Raw genomic sequence first — 24,684 nt, forward strand, 5'->3', positions numbered from 1 at the left:
TAGAAATGATATTTGCACCATATAAACGTCAATCACAATATAAAGGAAATCTTGTCAGGAAGTTTTCATTCGCCTACCTATAAAATTTCGATCATTAATTGACTAAGTCAATTCTTACGTTTTCATTCAAGGTGAAGCAACTTAAACTGTCTGTTTATTCGATACTTTGAGTTTCTATCTATTGAGGGTCATGTGGATGTTTAGTCTCGCATCATGTGTCAGTTAAATGACAGCTGTGTAGTTTGTGGACATAGCGACAAGATTTGAAAATGAAAAATATTAAAGAACGAAAGATATGGAGAAAGATGGATAACACGTTCTTGAAGTAGTGAAGGCGACACCATCCAAAGAGATGTAAATTTCAATAGAAATACGTCAGGATGGCCGAGCGGTCTAAGGTGCTGCGTTCAAGTCGCAGTCCGGTTTTCCGGCGTGGGTTCGAATACCATTCCTGACATAGGAATTGACGTTTTACCTCTTTTCATTCGTACGTTTACGTCACTCAAGTGGTGAAAAAATTCAGGTATTCGTAGTTAAGGTTTAAAATGGACAACAATCATATGATTTCATTTGAAGGAAAGTATTAAAAGCGAAAACTTGTTCTAGGTATGGAATGAACTACATAAATTTGATTATTAATTGCTTTGCTATCAAAAGATAATAATTGTGATATCTCTACAAACGAAACAAAAGATGTGTACTGGAAATATAGTATAATTTTAGGTGATATCCTTTATGACACTATCAGGGTGAAAATAGCATATTTTACTCATAATTATACTACGAAGGTCGATTTTATGAAAACATGTCTTATAAATTTCATTTAGCCTCATTCCATAGATGTAACATGTACAAACCTAAACTGTTTAGGAATTCTCCTTCACACTTATATTTTCTATAGTTTGGCGATGGATCAGTAAACACCTTATATTAGAGCACATTATGAAACATAATACCTATACTCCCTTAAAATATGAATCACGTTTATTCACGTAAAAATAAAGAATAAGAGAACTTTTATGTGTCAAGTCTATGTTGTTTGTTAAAATTTAGAAATGTAGAAGAAATAACTAGAAAAGCGGAAGTGGTGCGCGTGATTTTCGTTCGCAACAATATTAAATTATGTGAATATGAAAGATAGTCACTAAAGTATTTTCCGTTTCTTCTTATTGTCGAGCTAAATTTCATTTGGTGAGTAACCAGAACGGTACAGAAAGATTAATGGAATGATTGATAGAAAGGTCTTCTTCCTCGAAATAGACAAAGAAGAGAACCCAAAGTTTAGATTCTCTTAAGTGAGAAACATATAAACTAGAGAAACGTTATTTACGAACGAATTGAATTATTTCACAAGAATTTAAAGTCGTTTTGTCGGAACTTTACAATCGTTAATTGATTAAGTCCATTCTCATAGCTTACATTTACGGTAAAGCTTCTTGATCTATCTGCCGCCGTTATTTCCAGATTTTGAGTTTAAAATAACAATTGGTACAGTTCATTTGACAGGCAAAGTAGAATTGTGTAGTGTGAGACCGATAACATTGGAAAAAGAAGTTGTTAAACAAAAGTAATGTGATTAAATCGGGATCACACGTGTCTGACTGATCAATGCGACTTCACAAACATCACGCTTATCACAGGACAATTTAAAATTGATATCAAAATTTTAAAAAATAAGTAGATGATGGCCATGCGTGAAGGAAGCAATCTGATTTATCAGGTATGGGTTCCAACTAGACACCTAACACAAAACTTTAAATATTGCTTCATTACCCTCAAAATTAATTTTTCTAAGGCGAGTAAGGAGAAAAGCTGCTATTTGTATCATTAATATCAGTTCCAAATGTACGAGGAATATGTTCTTCGGAAGATTGAAAACGGCCTACGAAGAAACGATTGCATTTCTCTGATGCAGTACACTCGACAAGTTGTTTATAAGGAGATCTCGCTATATTTGTATACCTACACGTAATTAAGAAGAGAAATTTGATTGTGATATGTTTTCTTCAGTAATTAAAATTTGGTACTTCTGAGATCGTTCCACAAAAGGAGTGCTAGATATATGATATAATTTTAGAAGTTTTTGTTTTTGGAGAAAATTTAATAAAAAAAAGCCTTTTATTCATAAATATTCTGCGAAGTTTTTTCTACCAACGATGTTTACAAAAGGCCTGATTCTTCAGGTGTAATTAGAACAGTAATTATAACCTGTCTGTGTTGGTGTTCCTCTTAGTACATACAATTGTGCAGGGCGGGACAATAAACACCTTTTTTGAACTATCGAAAATATGAAGAATGATAGAAAGTTTATTTAGAAATATGCATTTAACGAAGATTAAGCAGCATTGTAAAGGTTTTATGAGAAATGTAGGAAAAACAAGTCACTTTTAGTAATATCGGAAATGTTTAAACTCTTGGTTTAGGTCGCTCCCTAATTAGATGAGAAAGAACCCTCTGAAAATTACCTCCGAAAATGTCCAGTTCGCAACCATATACATTCATGCTTTTGACGACTTAGAAAAGTTAATTGAGTTAGTAAACCTAAATAAATCGGATAAGGTTTTAGGAACATCACCATTAAAAGTATAATTTTCCAAAACAACATTTAGTTTGATATAAATAACTGTTAAAGAGGTGAAGGATCTTATGTTCTGCTTGCTAAAAGAACAAAAAAAAAATAATTTTTTATTCGGTTATGGTGGAGTATATACATCTGAAAATTATTATATAGACATGATATTTGCACCATATAAACGTCAATCACAATATAACGGAAATCATGTCAGGAAGTTTTCATTCGCCTACCTATAAAATTTCGATCATTAATTGACTAAGTCAATTCTTACGTTTTCATTCAAGGTGAAGCAACTTAAACTGTCTGTTTATTCGATACTTTGAGTTTCTATCTATTGAGGGTCATGTGGATGTTTAATCTCACATCATGTGTCAGTTAAATGACAGCTGTGTAGTTTGTGGACATAGCGACAAGATTTGAAAATGAAAAATATTAAAGAACGAAAGATATGGAGAAAGATGGATAACACGTTCTTAAAGTAGTGAAGGCGACACCATCCAAAGAGATGTAAATTTCAATAGAAATACGTCAGGATGGCCGAGCGGTCTAAGGTGCTGCGTTCAGGTCGCAGTCCGGTTTTCCGGGCGTGGGTTCGAATCCCACTCCTGACATAGGAATTGACGTTTTACCTCTTTTCATTCGTACGTTTACGTCACTCAAGTGGTGAAGAAAAAATTCAGGTACTCGTAGTTAAGGTTGAAAATGGACAACAATCATATGATTTCATTTGAAGGAAAGTGTTAAAAGCGAAAACTTGTTCTAGGGATGGAATGAACTACATAAATTTGATTATTAATTGCTTTACTATCAAAATATAATAATTGTGATATCTCTACAAACGAAACAAAAGATGTGTACTGGAAATAGAGTATAATTTTAGTTGATATCCTTTATGACACTATCAGGGAGAAAATAGCATATTTTACTCATAATTATCCTACGAAAATCGATTTTATGAAAACAAATTTTATAAATTTCATATAGCCTTTGATGTAACATGAACAAACCTAAACTCTTTAGGAATTCTCCTTCACACTTATATTTTGTATAGTTTGGCGATTGGATCAGTAAACACCTTATATCAGAGAACATTATGAAACATAATACCTATACTCCCTTAAAATATGAATCACGTTTATCAACGTAAAAATAAAGAATAAGAGAACTTTTATGTGCCAAGTGTATGTTGTATGTTAAAATTTAGGAATGTACAAGAAATAACTAGAAAAAGCGGAAGTGGTGCGCGTGATTTTTCGTTCGCAACATTATTAAATTATGTGAATATGAAAGATAGTCACTAAAGTATTTTCCGTTTCTTCTTATTGTCGAGCTAAATTTCATTTGGTGAGTAACCAGAACGGCACAGAAAGATTAATGGAATGATTGATAGAAAGGTCTTCTTCCTCGAAATAGACAAAGAAGAGAACCCAAAGTTTAGATTCTCTTAAGTGAGAAACATATAAACTAGAGAAACGTTATTTACGAACGAATTGAATTATTTCACAGGAATTTAAAAGTCGTTTTGTCGGAACTTTACAATCGTTAATTGATTAAGTCCATTCTCATAGCTTACATTTACGGTAAAGCTTCTTGATCTATCTGCCGCCGTTATTTCAAGATTTTGAGTTTAAAATAACAATTGGTACAGTTCATTAGTGACGGTCAAAGTAGAATTGTGTAGTGTGAGACCGATAACATTGGAAAAAGAAGTTGTTAAACAAAAGTAATGTGATTAAATCGTGATCACACGTGTCTGACTGATCAATGCGACTTCACAAACATCACATTGATATCAAAATTTTAAAAAATAAGTAGATGATGGCCATGCGTGAAGGAAGCAGTCTGATTTATCAGGTATGGGTTCCAACTAGACACCTAACACAAAACTTTAAATATTGCTTCATTACCTTCAAAAATTAATTTTTCTAAGGCTAGTAAGGAGAAAAGCTGCTATTTGTATCATTAATATCAGTTCCAAATGTACGAGGAATATGTTCTTCGGAAGTTTGAAAACGGCCTACGAAGAAACGATTGCATTTCTCTGATGCAGTACACTCGACAAGTTGTTTATAAGGAGATCTCGCTATATTTGTATACATACACGTAATTAAGAAGAGAAATTTGATTGTGATATGTTTTCTTCAGTGATTAAAATTTGGTACTTCTGAGATCGTTCCACAAAAGGAGTGCTAGATATATGATATAATTTTAGAAGTTTTTGTTTTTGGAAAAAATTAATAAAAAAAAGCCTTTTATTCATAAATATTCTGCGAAGTTTTTTCTACCAACGATGTTTACAAAAGGCCTGATTCTTCAGGTGTAATTAGAACAGTAATTATAACCTGTCTGTGTTGGTGTTCCTCTTAGTACATACAATTGTGCAGGGCGGGACAATAAACACCTTTTTGAACTATCGAAAATATGAAGAATGATAGAAAGTTTATTTAGAAATATGCATTTAACGAAGATTAAGCAGCATTATAAAGGTTTTATGAGAAATGTAGGAAAAACAAGTCACTTTTAGTAATATCGGAAATGTTTAAACTCTTGGTTTAGGTCGCTTCCTAATTAGATGAGAAAGTACCCTCTGAAAATTACCTCAGAAAATGTCCAGTTCGCAACCATATACATTAATACTTTTGACGACTTAGAAAAGTTAATTGAGTTAGTAAACCTAAATAAATCGGATAAGGTTTTAGGAAAGTCACCATTAAAAGTATAATTTTCCAAAAGAACATTTAGTTTGATATAAATAACTGTTAAAGAGGTGAAAGATCTTATGTTCTGCTTGCTAAAAGAACAAAAAAAAATAATTTTTTATTCTGTTATGGTGGAGTATATACATCTGAAAATTATTATATAGAAATGATATTTGCACCATATAAACGTCAATCACAAAATAACGGAAATCTTGTCAGGAAGTTTTCATTCGCCTTTTTATAAAATTTCGATCATTAATTGACTAAGTCAATTCTTACGTTTTCATTCGAGGTAAAGTAACTTAAGCTGTCTGTTTATTCGATACTTTGAGTTTCTATCTATTGAGGGTCATGTGGATGTTTAATCTCTCATCATGTGTCAGTTAAATGACAGCTGTGTAGTTTGTGGACATAGCGACAAGATTTGAAAATGAAAAATATTAAAGAACGAAAGATATGGAGAAAGATGGATAACACGTTCTTAAAGTAGTGAAGGCGACACCATCCAAAGAGATGTAAATTTCAATAGAAATACGTCAGGATGGCCGAGCGGTCTAAGGTGCTGCGTTCAGGTCGCAGTCCGGTTTTCCGGGCGTGGGTTGGAATCCCACTCCTGACATAGGAATTGACGTTTTACCTCTTTTCATTCGTACGTTTACGTCACTCAAGTGGTGAAGAAAAATTCAGGTACTCGAAGTTAAGGTTGAAAATGGACAACAATCATATGATTTCATTTGAAGGAAAGTGTTAAAAGCGAAAACTTGTTCTAGGGATGGAATGAACTACATAAATTTGATTATTAATTGCTTTACTATCAAAATATAATAATTGTGATATCTCTACAAACGAAACAAAAGATGTGTACTGGAAATAGAGTATAATTTTAGTTGATATCCTTTATGACACTATCAGGGAGAAAATAGCATATTTTACTCATAATTATCCTACGAAGGTCGATTTTATGAAAACAAATTTTATAAATTTCATATAGCCTTTGATGTAACATGAACAAACCTAAACTCTTTAGGAATTCTCCTTCACACTTATATTTTCTATAGTTTGGCGATTGGATCAGTAAACACCTTATATCAGAGAACATTATGAAACATAATACCTATACTCCCTTAAAATATGAATCACGTTTATTCACGTAAAAATAAAGAATAAGAGAACTTTTATGTGTCAAGTCTATGTTGTTTGTTAAAATTTAGGAATGTAGAAGAAATAACTAGAAAAAGCGGAAGTGGTGCGCGTGATTTTTCGTTCGCAACAATATTAAATTATGTGAATATGAAAGATAGTCACTAAAGTATTTTCCGTTTCTTCTTATTGTCGAGCTAAATTTCATTTGGTGAGTAACCAGAACGGTACAGAAAGATTAATGGAATGATTGATAGAAAGGTCTTCTTCCTCGAAATAGACAAAGAAGAGAACCCAAAGTTTAGATTCTCTTAAGTGAGAAACATATAAACTAGAGAAACGTTATTTACGAACGAATTGAATTATTTCACAAGAATTTAAAAGTCGTTTTGTCGGAACTTTACAATCGTTAATTGATTAAGTCCATTCTCATAGCTTACATTTACGGTAAAGCTTCTTGATCTATCTGCCGCCGTTATTTCCAGATTTTGAGTTTAAAATAACAATTGGTACAGTTCATTCGTGACGGGCAAAGTAGAATTGTGTAGTGTGAGACCGATAACATTGGAAAAGAAGTTGTTAAACAAAAGTAATGTGATTAAATCGTGATCACACGTGTCTGACTGATCAATGCGACTTCACAAACATCACGCTTATCACAGGACAATTTAAAATTGATATCAAAATTTTAAAAAATAAGTAGATGATGGCCATGCGTGAAGGAAGCAGTCTGATTTATCATGTATGGGTTCCAACTAGACACCTAACACAAAACTTTAAATATTGCTTCATTACCCTCAAAAATTAATTTTCTAAGGCTAGTAAGGAGAAAAGCTGCTATTTGTATCATTAATATCAGTTCCAAATGTACGAGGAATATGTTCTTCGGAAGTTTGAAAACGGCCTACGAAGAAACGATTGCATTTCTCTGATGCAGTACACTCGACAAGTGGTTTATAAGGAGATCTCGCTATATTTGTATACATACACGTAATTAAGAAGAGAAATTTGATTGTGATATGTTTTCTTCAGTAATTAAAATTTGGTACTTCTGAGATCGTTCCACAAAAGGAGTGCTAGATATATGATATAATTTTAGAAGTTTTTGTTTTGGAGAAAATTAAAAAAAAAGCCTTTTATTCATAAATATTCTGCGAAGTTTTTCTACCAACGATGTTTACAAAGGCCTGATTCTTCAGGTGTATTTAGAACAGTAATTATAACCTGTCTGTGTTGGTGTTCCTCTTAGTACATACAATTGTGTAGGTCGGGACAATAAACACCTTTTGAACTATCGAAAATATGAAGAATGATAGAAAGTTTATTTAGAAATATGCATTTAACGAAGATTAAGCAGCATTGTAAAGGTTTTATGAGAAATGTAGGAAAAACAAGTCACTTTTAGTAATATCGGAAATGTTTAAACTCTTGGTTTAGGTCGCTCCCTAATTAGATGAGAAAGAACCCTCTGAAAATTACCTCCGAAAATGTCCAGTTCGCAACCATATACATTCATGCTTTTGACGACTTAGAAAAGTTAATTGAGTTAGTAAACCTAAATAAATCGGATAAGGTTTTAGGAACTTCACCATTAAAAGTATAATTTTCCAAAACAACATTTAGTTTGATATAAATAACTGTTAAAGAGGTGAAGGATCTTATGTTCTGCTTGCTAAAAGAACAAAAAAAATAATTTTTTATTCGGTTATGGTGGAGTATATACATCTGAAAATTATTATATAGAAATGATATTTGCACCATATAAACGTCAATCACAAAATAACGGAAATCTTGTCAGGAAGTTTTCATTCGCCTATCTATAAAATTTCGATCATTAATTGACTAAGTCAATTCTTACGTTTTCATTCAAGGTGAAGCAACTTAAACTGTCTGTTTATTCGATACTTTGAGTTTCTATCTATTGAGGGTCATGTGGATGTTTAGTCTCGCATCATGTGTCAGTTAAATGACAGCTGTGTAGTTTATGGACATAGCGACAAGATTTGAAAATGAAAAATATTAAAGAACGAAAGATATGGAGAAAGATGGATAACACGTTCTTAAAGTAGTGAAGGCGACACCATCCATAGAGATGTAAATTTCAATAGAAATACGTTAGGATGGCCGAGCGGTCTAAGGTGCTGCGTTCAGGTCGCAGTCCGGTTTTCCGGGCGTGGGTTCGAATCCCACTCCTGACATAGGAATTGACGTTTTACCTCTTTTCATTCGTACGTTTACGTCACTCAAGTGGTGAAGAAAAATTCAGGTACTCGTAGTTAAGGTTGAAAATGGACAACAATCACATGATTTTATTTGAAGGAAAGTGTTAAAAGCGAAAACTTGTTCTGGGGATGGAATGAACTACATAAATTTGATTATTAATTGCTTTACTATCAAAATATAATAATTGTGATATCTCTACAAACGAAACAAAAGATGTGTACTGGAAATAGAGTATAATTTTAGGTGATATCCTTTATGACACTATCAGGGAGAAAATAGCATATTTTACTCATAATTATCCTACGAAGGTCGATTTTATGAAAACAAGTTTTATAAATTTCATATAGCCTTTGATGTAACATGAACAAACCTAAACTCTTTAGGAATTCTCCTTCACACTTATATTTTCTATAGTTTGGCGATTGGATCAGTAAACACCTTATATCAGAGAACATTATGAAACATATACTTATACTCCCTTAAAATATGAATCACGTTTATCAACGTAAAAATAAAGAATAAGAGAACTTTTATGTGTCAAGTGTGTGTTGTATGTTAAAATTTAGGAATGTACAAGAAATAACTAGAAAAAGCGGAAGTGGTGCGGGTGATTTTTCGTTCGCAACAATATTAAATTATGTGAATATGAAAGATAGTCACTAAAGTATTTTCCGTTTCTTCTTATTGTCGAGCTAAATTTCATTTGGTGAGTAACCAGAACGGTACAGAAAGATTAATGGAATGATTGATAGAAAGGTCTTCTTCCTCGAAATAGACAAAGAAGAGAACCCAAAGTTTAGATTCTCTTAAGTGAGAAACATATAAACTAGAGAAACGTTATTTACGAACGAATTGAATTATTTCACAAGAATTTAAAAGTCGTTTTGTCGGAACTTTACAATCGTTAATTGATTAAGTCCATTCTCATAGCTTACATTTACGGTAAAGCTTCTTGATCTATCTGCCGCCGTTATTTCCAGATTTTGAGTTTAAAATAACAATTGGTACAGTTCATTCGTGACGGTCAAAGTAGAATTGTGTAGTGTGAGACCGATAACATTGGAAAGAGAAGTTGTTAATCAAAAGTAATGTGATTAAATCGTGATCACACGTGTCTGACTGATCAATGCGACTTCACAAACATCACGCTTATCACAGGACAATTTAAAATTGATATCAAAATTTAAAAAAATAAGTAGATGATGGCCATGCGTGAAGGAAGCAGTCCATTTATCAGGGATGGGTTCCAACTAGACACCTCACAAAAAACTTTAAATATTGCTTCAGTACACTCAAAAATTAATTTTTCTAAGGCTAGTAAGGAGAAAAGCTGCTATTTGTATCATTAATATCAGTTCCAAATGTACGAGGAATATGTTCTTCGGAAGTTTGAAAACGGCCTACGAAGAAACGATTGCATTTCTCTGATGCAGTACACTCGACAAGTTGTTTATAAAGAGATCTCGCTATATTTGTATACATACACGTAATTAAGAAGAGAAATTTGATTGTGATATGTTTTCTTCAGTAATTAAAATTTGGTACTTCTGAGATCGTTCCACAAAAGGAGTGCTAGATATATGATATAATTTTAGAAGTTTTTGTTTTTGGAGAAAATTAATAAAAAAGCCTTTTATTCATAAATATTCTGCGAAGTTTTTTCTACCAACGATGTTTACAAAAGGCCTGATTTTTCAGGTGTATTTAGAACAGTAATTATAACCTGTCTGTGTTGGTGTTCCTCTTAGTACATACAATTGTGTAGGTCGGGACAATAAACACCTTTTTGAACTATCGAAAATATGAAGAATGATAGAAAGTTTATTTAGAAATATGCATTTAACGAAGATTAAGCAGCATTGTAAAGGTTTTATGAGAAATGTAGGAAAACAAGTCACTTTTAGTAATATCGGAAATGTTTAAACTCTTGGTTTAGGTCGCTCCCTAATTAGATGAGAAAGAACCCTCTGAAAATTACCTCCGAAAATGTCCAGTACGCAACCATATACATTCATGCTTTTGACGACTTAGAAAAGTTAATTGAGTTAGTAAACCTAAATAAATCGGATAAGGTTTTAGGAACTTCACCATTAAAAGTATAATTTTCCAAAACAACATTTAGTTTGATATAAATAACTGTTAAAGAGGTGAAGGATCTTATGTTCTGCTTGCTAAAAGAACAAAAAAAATAATTTTTTATTCGGTTATGGTGGAGTATATACATCTGAAAATTATTATATAGAAATGATATTTGCACCATATAAACGTCAATCACAAAATAACGGAAATCTTGTCAGGAAGTTTTCATTCGCCTACCTATAAAATTTCGATCATTAATTGACTAAGTCAATTCTTACGTTTTCATTCAAGGTAAAGCAACTTAAACTGTCTGTTTATTCGATACTTTGAGTTTCTATCTATTGAGGGTCATGTGGATGTTTAGTCTCGCATCATGTGTCAGTTAAATGACAGCTGTGTAGTTTATGGACATTGCGACAAGATTTGAAAATGAAAAATATTAAAGAACGAAAGATATGGAGAAAGATGGTTAACACGTTCTTAAATTAGTGAAGGCGACACCATCCAAAGAGATGTAAATTTCAATAGAAATACGTCAGTATCCCCAAGCGGTCTAAGGTGCTGCGTTCAGGTCGCAGTCCGGTTTCCGGGCGTGGGTTCGAATCCCACTACTGACATAAGAATTGACGTTTTACCTCTTTTCATTCGTACGTTTACGTCACTCAAGTGGTGAAGAAAAATTCAGGTACTCGTAGTTAAGGTTGAAAATGGACAACAATCATATGATTTCATTTGAAGGAAAGTGCTAAAAGCGAAAACTTGTTCTAGGGATGGAATGAACTACATAAATTTGATTATTAATTGCTTTACTATCAAAATATAATAATTGTGATATCTCTACAAACGAAACAAAAGATGTGTACTGGAAATAGAGTATAATTTTAGTTGATATCCTTCATGACACTATCAGGGAGAAAATAGCATATTTTACTCATAATTATCCTACGAAGGTCGATTTTATGAAAACATGTCTTATAAATTTCATTTAGCCTCATTCCATAGATGTAACATGTACAAACCTAAACTGTTTAGGAATTCTCCTTCACACTTATATTTTCTATAGTTTGGCGATTGGATCAGTAAACACCTTATATTAGAGCACATTATGAAACATAATACCTATACTCCCTTAAAATATGAATCACGTTTATTCACGTAAAAATAAAGAATAAGAGAACTTTTATGTGTCAAGTCTATGTTGTTTGTTAAAATTTAGGAATGTACAAGAAATAACTAGAAAAAGCGGAAGTGGTGCGCGTGATTTTTCGTTCGCAACAATATTAAATTATGTGAATATGAAAGATAGTCACTAAAGTATTTTCCGTTTCTTCTTATTGTCGAGCTAAATTTCATTTGGTTAGTAACCAGAACGGTACAGAAAGATTAATGGAATGATTGATAGCAAGTTATTCTTCCTCGAAATAGACAAAGAAGAGAACCCAAAGTTTAGATTATTTTAAGTGAGAAACATATAAACTAGAGAAACGTTATTTACGAACGAATTGAATTATTTCACAGGAATTTAAAAGTCGTTTTGTCGGAACTTTACAATCGTTAATTTATTAAGTCCATTCTCATAGCTTACCTTTACGGTAAAGCTTCTTGATCTATCTGCCGCCGTTATTTGCTGATTTTGAGTTTAAAATAACAATTGGTACAGTTCATTCGTGACGGGCAAAGTAGAATTGTGTAGTGTGAGACCGATAACATTGGAAAAAGAAGTTGTTAAACAAAAGTAATGTGATTAAATCGGGATCACACGTGTCTGACTGATCAATGCGACTTCACAAACATCACGCTTATCACAGGACAATTTAAAATTGATATCAAAATTTTAAAAAATAAGTAGATGATGGCCATGCGTGAAGGAAGCAGTCTGATTTATCAGGTGTGGGTTCCAACTAGACACCTCACACAAAACTTTAAATATTGCTTCATTACCCTCAAAAATTAATTTCTCTAAGGCTAGTAAGGAGAAAAGCTGCTATTTGTATCATTAATATCAGTTCCAAATGTACGAGGAATATGTTCTTCGGAAGTTTGAAAACGGCCTACGAAGAAACGATTGCATTTCTCTGATGCAGTACACTCGACAAGTTGTTTATAAGGAGATCTCGCTATATTTGTATACATACACGTAATTAAGAAGAGAAATTTGATTGTGATATGTTTTCTTCAGTAATTAAAATTTGGTACTTCTGAGATCGTTCTACAAAAGGTGTGCTAGATGTATGATATAATTTTAAAAGATTTTGTTTTTGGAGAAAATTAATAAAAAAAAGCAGTTTCCTCATAAATATTCTGCGAAGTTTTTTCTACCAACGATGTTTACAAAAGGCCTTATTCTTCAGGTGTAATTAGAACAGTAATTATAACCTGTCTGTGTTGGTGTTTCTCTTAGTACATACAATTGTGTAGGTCGGGACAATAAACACCTTTTTGAACTATCGAAAATATGAAGAATGATAGAAAGTTTATGTAGAAATATGCATTTAACGAAGATTAAGCAGCATTGTAAAGGTTTTATGAGAAATGTAGGAAAAACAAGTCACTTTTAGTAATATCGGAAATGTTTAAACTCTTGGTTTAGGTCGCTCCCTAATTAGATGAGAAAGAACCCTCTGAAAATTACCTCAGAAAATGTCCAGTTCGCAACCGTATACATTCATACTTTTGACGACTTAGAAAAGTTAATTGAGTTAGTAAACCTAAATAAATCGGATAAGGTTTTAGGAAACTCACCATTAAAAGTATAATTTTCCAAAACAACATTTAGTTTGATACAAATAACTGTTAAACAGGTGAAGGATCTTATGTTCTGCTTGTTAAAAGAACAAAAAAAAAATTTTTTTATTCGGTTATGGTGGAGTATATACATCTGAAAATTATTATATAGAAATGATATTTGCACCATATAAACGTCAATCACAAAATAACGGAACTCTTGTCAGGAAGTTTTCATTCGCCTTTCTATCAAATTTCGATCATCAATTGACTAAGTCAATTCTTACGTTTTCATTCAAGGTAATGCAACTTAAGATTTCTGTTTATTCGATACTTTGAGTTTCTATCTATTGAGGGTCATGTGGATGTTTAGTCTCGCATCATGTGTCAGTTAAATGACTGCTGTGTAGTTTATGGACATAGCGACAAGAATTGAAAATGAAAAATATTAAAGAACGAAAGATGTGGAGAAAGATGGATAACACGTTCTTAAAGTAGTGAAGGCGACACCATCCCAAGTGATGTAAATTGCAATAGAAATACGTCAGGATGGCCGAGGAGTCTAAGGTGCTGCGTTCAGGTCACAGTCAGTTTTCCGGGCGCGGGTTCAAATCCCGATTCTGACATAGGAATTGACGTTTTACCTCTTTTCATTCGTACGTTTACGTCACTCAAGTGGTGAAGAAAAATTCAGGTACTCGTAGTTAAGGTTGAAAATGGACAACAATCATATGATTTCATTTGAAGGAAAGTGTTAAAAGCGAAAACTTGTTCTAGGTATGGAATGAACTACATAAATTTGATTATTAATTGCTTTGCTATCAAAATATAATAATTGTGATATCTCTACAAACGAAACAAAAGATGTGTACTGGAAATAAAGTATAATTTTAGGTGATATCCTTTATGACACTATCAGGGAGAAAATAGCATATTTTACTCATAATTATCCTACAAAGGTCGATTTTATGAAAACAAGTCTAATAAATTTCAGATAGCCTCATTCCATAGATGTAACATGAACAACCCTAAACTGTTTAGGGAATTCTCCTTCACACTTATATTTTCTATAGTTTGGAGATTGGATCAGTAAACACCTTATATTAGAGCACATTATGAAACATAATACCTGTACTCCCTTAAAATATGAATCACGTTTATCCACATAAAAATAAAGAATAAGAGAACTTTTATGTGTCAAGTGTATGTTGTATGTTAAAATTTAGGAATGTAGAAGAAATAACTAGAAATAGCGGAAGTGGTTCGCGTGACCTTTTCGTTCGCAACAATATTAAATTATGTGAATATGAAAGATAGTCACTAAAGTATTTTCCGTTTCTTTTTATTGTCGAGCTAAATTTCATTTGGTGAGTATCCAGAACGGTACAGAAAGATTAATGGAATGATTGATAGAAAGGTCTTCTTCCTCGAAATAGACAAAGAAGAGAACCCAAAGTTTAGATTCTTTTAAGTGAGAAACATATAAACTAGAGAAACGTTATTTACGAACGAATTGAATTATTTCACAGGAATTTAAAAGTCGTTTTGTCGGAACTTTACAATCGTTAATTTATTAAGTCCATTCTCATAGCTTACCTTTACGGTAAAGCTTCTTGATCTATCTGCCGCCGTTATTTCCAGATTTTGAGTTTAAAATAACAATTGGTACAGTTCATTCGTGACGGGCAAAGTAGAATTGTGTAGTGTGAGACCGATAACATTGGAAAAAGAAGTTGTTAAACAAAAGTAATGTGATTAAATCGTGATCACACGTGTCTGACTGATCAATGCGACTTCACAAACATCACGCTTATCACAGGACAATTTAAAATTGATATCAAAATTTTAAAAAAATAAGTAGATGATGGCCATGCGTGAAGGAAGCAGTCTGATTTATCAGGTATGGGTTCCAACTAGACACCTCACACAAAACTTTAAATATTGCTTCATTACCTTCAAAAAATTAATTTTTCTAAGGCTAGTAAGGAGAAAAGCTGCTATTTGTATCATTAATATCAGTTCCAAATGTACGAGGAATATGTTCTTCGGTAGTTTGAAAACGGCCTACGAAGAAAAGATTGCATTCTCTGATGCAGTACACTCGACAAGTGGTTTATAAGGAGATCTCGCTATATTTGTATACATTCACGTAATTAAGAAGAGAAATTTCATTGTGATATGTTTTCTTCAGTAATTAAAATTTGGTACTTTTGAGATCGTTCTACAAAAGGTGTGCTAGATGTATGATATAATTTTAAAAGATTTTGTTTTGGAGAAAATTAATAAAAAAAGCAGTTTCCTCATAAATATTCTGCGAAGTTTTTCTACCAACGATGTTTACAAAGGCCTTATTCTTCAGGTGTAATTAGAACAGTAATTATAACCTGTCCGTGTTGGTGTTTCTCTTAGTACATACAATTGTGTAGGTCTGGACATTAAACACCTTTTTGAACTATCGAAAATATGAGGAATGATAGAAAGTTTATGTAGAAATATGCATGTAACGAAGATTAAGCAGCATTGTAAAGGTTTTATGAGAAATGTAGGAAAAACAAGTCACTTTTAGTAATATCGGAAATGTTTAAACTCTTGATTTAGGTCGCTCCCTAATTAGATGAGAAAGCACCCTCTGAAAATTACCTCAGAAAATGTCCAGTTCGCAACCATATACATTCATACTTTTGACGACTTAGAAAAGTTAATTGAGTTAGTAAACCTAAATAAATCGGATAAGGTTTTAGGAAACTCACCATTAAAAGTATAATTTTCCAAAACAACATTTAGTTTGATACAAATAACTGTTAAACAGGTGAAGGATCTTATGTTCTGCTTGCTAAAAGAACAAAAAAAAATTTTTTTTATTCGGTTATGGTGGAGTATATACATCTGAAAATTATTATATAGAAATCAAATTTGCACCATATAAACGTCAATCACAAAATAACGGAACTCTTGTCAGGAAGTTTTCATTCGCCTTTCTATAAAATTTCGATCATTAATTGACTAAGTCAATTCTTACGTTTTCATTCAAGGTAAAGCAACTTAAGCTTTCTGTTTATTCGATACTTTGAGTTTCTATCTATTGAGGGTCATGTGGATGTTTAGTCTCGCATCATGTGTCAGTTAAATGACAGCTGTGTAGTTTATGGACATAGCGACAAGATTTGAAAATGAAAAATATTAAAGAACGAAAGATGTGGAGAAAGATGGATAACACGTTCTTAACTAGTGAAGGCGTCACCATCCCAAGAGATGTAAATTTCAATAGAAATAGGTCAGGATGGCCGAGGAGTCTAAGGTGCTGCGTTCAGGTCGCAGTCCGGTTTTCCGGGCGTGGGTTCAAATCCCGATTCTGACATAGGAATTGACGTTTTACCTCTTTTCATTCGTACGTTTACGTCACTCAAGTGGTGAAGAAAAATTCAGGTACTCGTAGTTAAGGTTGAAAATGGACAACAATCATATGATTTCATTTGAAGGAAAGTGTTAAAAGCGAAAACTTGTTCTAGGTATGGAATGAACTACATAAATTTGATTATTAATTGCTTTACTATCAAAATATAATAATTGTGATATCTCTACAAACGAAACAAAAGATGTGTACTGGAAATAGAGTATAATTTTAGGTGATATCCTTTATGACACTATCAGGGAGAAAATGGCATATTTTACTCATAATTATTCTACGAAGGTGGATTTTATGAAAACAAGTCTTATAAATTTCATATAGCCTTACTCAATAGATGTGACATGAACAAACCTAAACTGTTTAAGAATTCTCTTTCACACTTATATTTTCTATAGTTTGGCGATTGGATCAGTAAACACCTTATATTAGAGCACATTATGAAACATAATACCTATACTCCCTTAAAATATGAATCACGTTTGTCCACGTAAAAATAAAGAATAAGGGAACTTTTATGTGTCAAGTCTATGTTGTATGTTAAAATTTAGGAATGTAGAAGAAATAACTAGAAAAAGCGGAAGTGGTGCGCGTGATTTTTCGTTCGCAACAATATTAAATTATGTGAATATGAAAGATAGTCACTAAAGTATTTTCCGTTTCTTCTTATTGTCGAGCTAAATTTCATTTGGTGAGTAACCAGAACGGTACACAAAGATTAATGGAATGATTGATAGAAAGTTCTTCTTCTTCGAAAGAGAGAAAGAAAAGAACCGAAAGTATAGATTCTTTTAAATGAGAAACATATAAACCAGAGAAACGTTATTTACGAATGAATTGAACTATTTCACAGGAATTTAAAAGTCGTTTTGTCGGAACTTTACAATCGTTAATTGATTAAGTCCATTCTCATAGCTTACATTTACGGTAAAGCTTCTTGATCTATCTGCCGCCGTTATTTCCAGATTTTGAGTTTAAAATAACAATTGGTACAGTTCATTCGTGACGGGCAAAGTAGAATTGTGTAGTGTGAGACCGATAACATTGGAAAAGAAGTTGTTAAACAAAAGTAATGTGATTAAATCGTGATCACACGTGTCTGACTGATCAATGCGACTTCACAAACATCACGCTTATCACAGGACAATTTAAATTTATATCAAAATTTTAAAAAATAAGTAGATGATGGCCATGCGTGAAGGAAGCAGTCTGATTTATCAGGTTTGGGTTCCAACTAGACACCTCACACAAAACTTTAAATATTGCTTCATTACCCTCAAAAATTAATTTCTCTAAGTCTAGTAAGGAGAAAAGCTGCTATTTGTATCATTAATATCAGTTCCAAATGTACGAGGAATATGTTCTTCGGTAGTTTGAAAACGGCCTACAAAGAAACGATTGCATTTCTCTAGATGCAGTACACTCGACAAGTTGTTTATAAGGATATCTCGCTATATTTGTATACATACACGTAATTGAGAAGAGAAATTTGATTGTGATATGTTTTCTTCAGTAATTAAAATTTGGTACTTCTGAGATCGTTCCACTAAAGGGGTGCTAGATATATGATATAATTTTAAAAGTTTTTGTTTTTGGAGGAAATTAATAAAAAAAAGCAGTTTCCTCATAAATATTCTGCGAAGTTTTTTCTACCAACGATGTTTACAAAAGGCTTCATTCTTCAGGTGTAATTAGAACAGTAATTATAACCTGTCTTTGTTGGTATTACTCTTAGTACATACAATTGTGTAGGTCGGGACAATAAACACCTTTTTGAGCTATCGAAAATATGAATAATGATAGAAAGTTTATGTAGAAATATGCATTTAACGAAGATTAAGCAGCACAGTAAAGGTTTTATGAGAAATGTAGGAAAAACAAGTCACTTTTAGTAATATCGGAAATGTTTAAACTCTTGGTTTAGGTCGCTCCCTAATTAGATGAGAAAGCACCCTCTGAAAATTACTTCAGAAAATGTGCAGTTCGCAACCATATACATTCATACTTTTGACGACTTAGAAAAGTTAATTGAGTTAGTAAACCTAAATAAATCGGATAAGGTTTTAGGAAACTCACCATTAAAAGTATAATTTTCCAAAACAACATTTAGTTTGATATAAATAACTGTTAAAGAGGTGAAGGATCTTATGTTCTGCTTGCTAAAAGAACAAAAAAAAAATTTTTTTATTCGGTTATGGTGGAGTATATACATCTGAAAATTATTATATAGAAATGATATTTGCACCATATAAACGTCAATCACAAAATAACGGAACTCTTGTCAGGAAGTTTTTATTCGCCTTTCTATAAAATGTCTATCATTAATTGACTAAGTCAATTCTTACGTTTTCATTCAAGGTAAAGCAACTTAAGCTGTCTGTTTATTCGATACTTTGAGTTTCTATCTATTGAGGGTCATGTGGATGTTTAGTCTCTCATCATGTGTCAGTTAAATGACAGCTGTATAGTTTATGGACATAGCGACAAAATTTGAAAATGAAAAATATTAAAGAACGAAAGATGTGGAGAAAGATGGATAACACGTTCTTAACTAGTGAAGGCGTCACCATCCCAAGAGATGTAAATTTCAATAGAAATAGGTCAGGATGGCCGAGCGGTCTAAGATGCTGCGTTCATGTCGCAGTCCGGTTTTCCGGGCGTGGGATCGAATTCCACTCCTGACATAGGATTTGACGTTTTACCTCTTTTCATTCGTACGTATACGTCACTCAAGTGGTGAAGAAAAATTCAGGTATTTGTAGTTAAGGTTGAAAATGGACAACAATCATATGATTTCATTTGAAGGAAAGTGTTAAAAGCGAAAACTTGTTCTAGGTATGGAATGAACTACATAAATTTGATTATTAATTCCTTTACTATCAAAATATAATAATTGTGATATCTCTACAAACGAAACAAAATATGTGTACTGGATATAGAGTATAATTTTAGGTGATATCTTTTATGACACTATCAGGGAGAAAATAGCATATTTTACTCATAATTATCCTACGAAGGTCGATTTTATGAAAACAAGTCTGATAAATTTCATATAGCCTTACTCAATAGATGTAACATGAACAAATCTAAACTCTTTAGGAATTCTCTTTCACCCTTATATTTTCTATAGTTTTGCGATTGTATCAGTAAACACCTTATATTAGAGCACATTATGAAACATAATACCTATACTCCCTTAAAATATGAATCACGTTTGTCCACGTAAAAATAAAGAATAAGGGAACTTTTATGTGTCAAGTCTATGTTGTATGTTAAAATTTAGGAATGTAGAAGAAATAACTAGAAAAAGCGGAAGTGGTGCGCGTGATTTTTCGTTCGCAACAATATTAAATTATGTGAATATGAAAGACAGTCACTAAATTATTTTCCGTTTCTTCTTATTGTCGAGCTAAATTTAATTTGGTGAGTAACCAGAACGGTACAGAAAGATTAATGGAATGATTGATAGAAATGTCTTCTTCCTCGAAATAGACAAAGAAGTGAACCCAAAGTTTAGATTCTTTTAAGTGAGAAACATATAAACTAGAGAAACGTTATTTTCGAACGAATTGAATTATTTCATAGGAATTTAAAAGTCGTTTTGTCGGAACTTTACAATCATTAATTGATTAAGTCCTTTCTCATAGCTTACATTTACGGTAAATCTTCTTGATCTATCTGCCGCCGTTATTTCCAGATTTTGAGTTTAAAATAACAATTGGTACAGTTGATACGTGACGGGCAAAGTAGAATTGAGTAGTGTGAGACCGATAACATTGGAAAAAGAAGTTGTTAAACAAAAGTAATTTGATTAAATCGTGATCACACGTGTCTGACTGATCAATGCGACTTCACAAATATCACGCTTATCACAGGACAATTTAAAATGTATATCAAAATTTTAAAAAAATAAGTAGATGATGGCCATGCAGTCTGATTTATCAGGTATGGGTTCCAACTAGACACCTCACACAAAACTTTAAATATTGCTTCATTACCCTCAAAAATAATTTCTCTAAGGCTAGTAAGGAGAAAAGCTGCTATTTGTATCATTAATATCAGTTACAAATGTACGAGGAATATGTTCTTCGGAAGTTTGAAAACGGCCTACGAAAAAACGATTGCATTTCTCTGATGCAGTACACTCGACAAGTTGTTTATAAGGAGATCTCGCTATATTTGTATACATACACGTAATTAAGAAGAGAAATTTGATTGTGATATGTTTTCTTCAGTAATTAAAATTTGGTACTTCTGAGATTGTTCCACTAAAGGTATGCTAGATATATGATATAATTTTAGAAGTTTTTGTTTTTGGAGAAATTTAATAAAAAAAAGCAGTTTCCTCTTAAATATTCTGCGAAGTTTTTTCTACCAACGATGTTTACAAAAGGCCTCATTCTTCAGATGTAATCAGAACAGTAATTATAACCTGTCTGTGTTGGTGTTTCTCTTAGTACATACAATTGTGTAGGTCGGGACAATAAACACCTTTTTGAACTGTCGAAAATATGAAGAATGATATAAAGTTTATGTAGAAATATGCATTTAACGAAGATTAAGCAGCATTGTAAAGGTTTTATGAGAAATGTAGGAAAAACAAGTCACTTTTAGTAATATCGGAAATGTTTAAACTCTTTGTTTAGGTCGCTCCCTAATTAGATGAGAAAGCACCCTCTGAAAATTACCTCAGAAAATGTCCAGTTCGCAACCATATACATTCATACTTTTGACGACTTAGAAAAGTTAATTGAGTTAGTAAACCTAAATAAATCGGATAAGGTTTTAGGAAACTCACCATTAAAAGTATAATTTTCCAAAACAACATTTAGTTTGATATAAATAACTGTTAAGGAGGTGAAGGATCTTATGTTCTGCTTGCTAAAAGAACAAAAAAAAATAATTTTTATTCGGTTATGGTGGAGTATATACATCTGAAAATTATTATATAGAAATGATATTTGCACCATATAAACGTCAATCACAAAATAACGGAACTCTTGTCATGAAGTTTTCATTCGCCTTTCTATAAAATTTCGATCATTAATTGACTAAGTCAATTCTTACGTTTTCATTCAAGGTAAAGCAACTTAAGCTGTCTGTTTATTCGATACTTTAAGTTTCTATCTATTGAGGGTCATGTTGCTGTTTAGTCTCTCATCATGTGACAGTTAAATGACAGCTGTGTAGTTTATGGACATAGCGACAAGATTTGAAAATGAAAAATATTAAAGAACGAAAGATGTGGAGAAAGATGGATAACACGTTCTTAACTAGTGAAGGCGACACCATCCGAAGAGATGTAAATTTCAATAGAAATACGTTAGAATGGCCGAGCGGTCTAAGGTGCTGCGTTCAGGTCGCAGTCCGGTTTTCCGGGCGTGGGTTCGAATCCCACTCCTGACATTGGAATTAACGTTTTACCTCTTTTCATTCGTACGTTTACGTGAATCAAGTGGTGAAGAAAAATTCAGGTACCAGTAGTTAAGGTTTGAAAAGGACAACAATCACATGATTTCATTCGAAGGAAAGTGTTAAAAGCGAAAACTTGTTCTAGGTGTGGAATGAACTACATAAATTTGATTATTAATTGCTTTACTATCAAAATATAATAATTGTGATATCTCTACAAAAGAAACAAAAGATGTGTACTGAAAATAGAGTATAATTTCAGGTGATATCCTTTATGACACTATCAGGGAGAAAATAGCATATTTTACTCATAATTATCCTACGAAGGTCGATTTTATGAAAACAAGTCTTATAAATTTCATATACCCTTACTCTATAGATGTAAGATGAACAAACCCAAACTGTTTAGGAATTCTCCTTCACACTTATATTTTCTATAATTTGGCGATTGAATCAGTAAACACCTTATTTTAGAGCACATTATGAAACATAATACCTATACTTCCTTAAAATATGAATCACGTTTATCCACGTAAAAATAAAGAATAAGAGAACTTTTATGTGCCAAGTCTATGTTGTATGTTAAAATTTAGGAATGTAGAAGAAATAACTAGAAAAAGCGGAATTGGTGCGCGTGATTTTTCGTTCGCAATAATATTAAATTATGTGAATATGAAAGATAGTCACTAAAGTATTTTCCGTTTCTTCTTATTGTCGACCTAAATTTCATTTGGTGAGTAACCAGAACGGTACAGAAAGATTAATGGAATTATTAATAGAAAGGTCTTCTTCCTCGAAATAGACAAAGAAGAGAACCCAAAGTTTAGATTCTTTTAAGTGAGAAATATATAAACTAGAGAAACGTTATTTACGAACGATTTGAACTATTTCACAGGAATTTAAAAGTCGTTTTGTCCGAACTTTACAATCGTTAATTAATTAAGTCCTTTCTCATAGCTTACATTTACGGTAAATCTTCTTGATCTATCTGCCGCCGTTATTTCCAGATTTTGAGTTTAAAATAACAATTGGTACAGTTGATACGTGACGGGCAAAGTAGAATTGAGTAGTGTGAGACCGATAACATTGGAAAAAGAAGTTGTTAAACAAAAGTAATGTGATTAAATCGTGATCACACGTGTCTGACTGATCAATGCGACTTCACAAACATCACGCTTATCACAGGACAATTTAAAATTTATATCAAAATTTTAAAAAATAAGTAGATGATGGCCATGCAGTCTGATTTATCAGGTATGGGTTCCAAATAGACACCTCACACAAAACTTTAAATATTGCTTCATTACCCTCAAAAATTAATTTCTCTAAGGCTAGTAAGGAGAAAAGCTGCTATTTGTATCATTAATATCAGTTCCAAATGTACGAGGAATATGTTCTTCGGAAGTTTGAAAACGGCCTACGAAGAAAAGATTGCATTTCTCTGATGCAGTACACTCGACAAGTTGTTTATAAGGAGATCTCGCTGTATTTGTATTGATACACGTAAGTAAGAAGAGAAATTTGATTGTGATATGTTTTCTTCAGTAATTAAAATTTGGTACTTCTGAGATCGTTCCACAAAAGGTGTGGTAGATATATGATATAGTTTTAGAAGTTTTTGGTTTTGGAGAAAATCAATTAAAAAAAGCAGGTTCCTCATAAATATTCTGCGAAGTTTTTTCTACCAACGATGTTTACAAAAGGCCTCGGAACAGTAATTATAACCTGTCTGTGTTGGTGTTCCTCTTAGTACATACAATTGTGTAGGTCGGAACAATAAACACCTTTTTGAACTATCGAAAATATGAAGAATAACAGAAAGTTTTGTGGAAATATGCATTTAACGAAGATTAAGCAGCACAGTAAAGGTTTTATGAGAAATGTAGGAAAAACATGTCACTTTTAGTAATATCGGAAATGTTTAAACTCTTTGTTTAGGTCGCTCCCTAAGTAGATGAGAAAGCACCCTCTGAAAATTACCTCAGAAAATGTCCAGTTCGCAACCATATACATTCATACTTTTGACGACTTAGAAAAGTTAATTGAGTTAGTAAACCTAAATAAATCGGATAAGGTTTTAGGAAACTCACCATTAAAAGTATAATTTTCCAAACAATATTTAGATTTATATTAATAACTGTTAAAGAGGTGAAGGATGTTATGTTCTGCTTGCTAAAAGAACAACAAAAATAATTGTTTATTCGGTTATGGTAAACTATATACATCTGAAAATTATTATACAAAATGATACTTGCACCATATAAATGACAATCACAAAATAACGAAACTCTTGTCAGGAAGTTTTCATTCGCTTTTCTATAAAATTTCGATCATTAATTGACTAAGTCAATTCTGACATTCTCATTCAAGGTAAAGTAACTTGAGCTGTCTGTTTTTTCGATACTTTGAGTTTCTATCTGTTGAGG

The 24,684-nt window shown here is 32.3% G+C and overlaps 6 non-coding genes across 6 annotated transcripts; all 6 read left to right on the forward strand.

The window, feature by feature from the left end:
- Positions 1–374: 374 nt before the first annotated feature.
- On the forward strand, positions 375–457 carry TRNAL-CAA (transfer RNA leucine (anticodon CAA)). Its single transcript has one exon. It is a non-coding gene; the product is annotated as a tRNA-Leu (tRNA).
- A 2,645-nt stretch (positions 458–3,102) lies between these two features.
- Positions 3,103–3,186, forward strand: TRNAL-CAG (transfer RNA leucine (anticodon CAG)). Its single transcript has one exon. It is a non-coding gene; the product is annotated as a tRNA-Leu (tRNA).
- Positions 3,187–5,809: 2,623 nt separating this feature from the next.
- TRNAL-CAG (transfer RNA leucine (anticodon CAG)) lies at positions 5,810–5,893 on the forward strand. The gene has a single exon. It is a non-coding gene; the product is annotated as a tRNA-Leu (tRNA).
- Positions 5,894–8,528: 2,635 nt separating this feature from the next.
- TRNAL-CAG (transfer RNA leucine (anticodon CAG)) lies at positions 8,529–8,612 on the forward strand. The gene has a single exon. It is a non-coding gene; the product is annotated as a tRNA-Leu (tRNA).
- Positions 8,613–11,250: 2,638 nt separating this feature from the next.
- Positions 11,251–11,333, forward strand: TRNAL-CAG (transfer RNA leucine (anticodon CAG)). The gene has a single exon. It is a non-coding gene; the product is annotated as a tRNA-Leu (tRNA).
- A 10,835-nt stretch (positions 11,334–22,168) lies between these two features.
- Positions 22,169–22,252, forward strand: TRNAL-CAG (transfer RNA leucine (anticodon CAG)). Its single transcript has one exon. It is a non-coding gene; the product is annotated as a tRNA-Leu (tRNA).
- Positions 22,253–24,684: the final 2,432 nt, after the last annotated feature.

Source organism: Tachypleus tridentatus, chromosome 4 (assembly GCF_004210375.1).
Source record: "Tachypleus tridentatus isolate NWPU-2018 chromosome 4, ASM421037v1, whole genome shotgun sequence".
Classification (NCBI taxonomy): Eukaryota; Metazoa; Arthropoda; class Merostomata; order Xiphosura; family Limulidae; genus Tachypleus; species Tachypleus tridentatus.